The 2,354-nt window shown below is 51.2% G+C and overlaps 1 protein-coding gene across 3 annotated transcripts in view; it reads right to left on the bottom strand.

Moving 5' to 3' along the window:
* Window positions 1–2,354, bottom strand: part of SIGLECL1 (SIGLEC family like 1) — a 36,101-nt gene extending 33,747 nt beyond the window's left edge. For 2 of the 3 annotated variants that reach the window (XR_334002.3, XM_006144674.3), the window contains exon 1: window positions 2,182–2,354. The gene's annotated coding sequence lies outside the window, so the exon portion shown is untranslated. The remainder of the gene's footprint in view (window positions 1–2,181) is intronic. The other variant, XM_014586354.2, reaches the window with a different exon arrangement.

Below are 2,354 nucleotides of genomic sequence, written 5' to 3'. Positions count from 1 at the left end.
AAAAGGCCCTTAAATTCTTCCTTTCTTTATGTAAAATAGGATAAGGCCAAAACTGGCCCAGGACACCTCTGCCCTCTCCAAGTGAAATAGATAAATATATTAGGATTCCTCAAATTAAGTTTTAAATCCCTACAAAACTGTGTAAGTATCATTCTTTATTAAGATCCATAAGAACTAATATCTATTCTTGAGATTTTCTTTTCTCAGCACCATTCCCGGTAATCACAAGATGGCTGCTGCACCGCATCAGCTGATAATCATCTCTGCTTACCGGAACCGCTTTCCCGAAACTGCATTCCATGGAGACCCACCTACAATTGAGGAACTGCACTAGACCCACCCTTAATCCACCCCTAAATAGGAATTACACTAGACCCACCTTTAATCCAACCCTGAATAGAATCTTTGTTCTTTATTGTTAAAAACTTTATGAGCTGTTAATTAAAACTCTAGCCCCTCTCCCTTTACTTGCATGTAACACGTTTTCAATAAAAACGCACGATGATTCCTAGCAGTCGTCACTCCTCAGAGAGCGATCTCTGAGGGGTGTCCGGCATAGGACGTGCATGAAAGGCATCGAGGCCTCTGTCTTCTGTTCACCTTCGCCGCCTTCGTCGAGATAACCCACCCACGCCGAGGCTGGACCCCGGCAGGTTAGATTCCTCCTGACACTGAGATAAAGGCCAAATCAGGATGGCAGTTGTCTCTAGCTTTGAGAGTAGGAGACGTAGTTGGTGAGCGTATGCCGGGGGTAATGGTTTCAATGCTAAGCTGGGAGGCAGGTGTATGCTCCTGTTACCCCGTTTTCACTCCTTTCTATATGTCTGACATGGTTCATGAAGTTCGAGTCAGACTGTCATTTATGTAAGAGCTGTTTATACGCGTACGATTCCATTTAAAACGAGGATGAGAACAGCATTCCTTTCTCAGGGTTGCTGTTCGGATCAAGTGAACCTTACTATGGATGACAAGAACCCCACAGATGTTAGTTACTCTTTAATAAGTCACCCGGTTTCCATCAGCATTTAATCTGGGGACCACTCGTGACCACCTCTCGCGCCTTAATCTAAGCTCCCTGCTTTCCTGTTCTGTATTTCAGTGTGTGTCACGGGAACCCTCTGAGTGGGCCCTGCCCCCGCCCTCATCCTCCACATGGCAAACCCAGCTGCCCCTTTTCCTTCACAAAATCTAATACGTGTTTCCTTCTCACAATAAGGTGCTGCCCAGACTTCCAGGCCACAAAGTGCTTCTCTTCTTCACACCCACACCCGGTTCCTCTTCACACCGTCTCTTTCTTGCCTTCGCCTTCTCCAACTTACAACCCCTTGGGGGTGTGGGTCCTGGCCCAGGCTCTGCCAGCAGATCGCTGAATCACTCAGTCACGTACTTGCCCCCTGGTCTTCCTTTCTTGTCTTCCTCTGTGACCTGAGGGCTTTCATGGCTGGAGATGTAAAGGCGAGTCTTGCTTTACAGCTCTGAGGTCTTGCTCTGCTCTGCCAGGCTTTAGCGTGTACACGGAAGACCCCCCACGTACCGCGTTCCAGTCTCCTTTGCCCTTGTGTGTTGTTCTAGGGCTCCAGGAGCGTCACCGTCCTCAGCACGCTTTCTTCCGTGTATTTCTTCAGCGAGGTGGAAGTAAGTGGTGCAGAGGTCTTTCCTGACACTCTCTCTCTTTTTTTGTGGTGCAGAGGTCTTTCCTGACACTCTCTCTTTTCAGTTTCTTTCTTTCTTTTCTCCAAGAGAGACGCAGCACCTCAACAAAGTCTCAGCACCATGATCCACCCCAGCCTCAGCCAGCCCCAGACCAAGGACTCAGGGAGACCTCTGGGTTTGAACCTAGAACCTCCCCATGTGCGTCAGCCTCACGGAACATTGCGTTAGACCATCACGCAACTACCGGGCTTCCTGACTAAGGGAAGGACTGACATCACAGGCCTGACCTGCTTTTCCAGGGACGCCCCCGCTAGCGTGCGACACTGAGGGACTGGCTCCCACGCGGAATGACTGAAGAACGACTGAGTGCCTTACAGGGACGCCTCACTAAGAGGCTGACCTAATGGCGGCCTGGTTACCGGATGCAGGGCAGGCCATGAGCGGGTGGATTATCTGATCAACCCATCTACCGCTGACTCCTCAGGTCATTAACTTGCTCATTAACCACGGACCACGTGGTGGCCTTACCGGTAGGTGGATGAATCACGGGCTGCCCCGCAGGTGACAGCTCAGACCATGGAGCCGGCTCCTGGGGAGCAGAGTAGCTGCAGTCTCCCCACCCCGTCGCTGGCGGGAGGCCCGCCCAGGCGGCCTAACGGACTTGCTGGGCTTGCGGCTGCCTCGCGCGCCAGAGTCCACAG

Source organism: Tupaia chinensis, unplaced genomic scaffold, assembly GCF_000334495.1.
Source record: "Tupaia chinensis unplaced genomic scaffold, TupChi_1.0 Scaffold000129_1, whole genome shotgun sequence".
Taxonomy (NCBI): domain Eukaryota; kingdom Metazoa; phylum Chordata; class Mammalia; order Scandentia; family Tupaiidae; genus Tupaia; species Tupaia belangeri.
The sequence above is the reverse complement of the archived record's forward strand: the minus strand, read 5'-3'. Positions and strand labels throughout refer to the sequence as shown.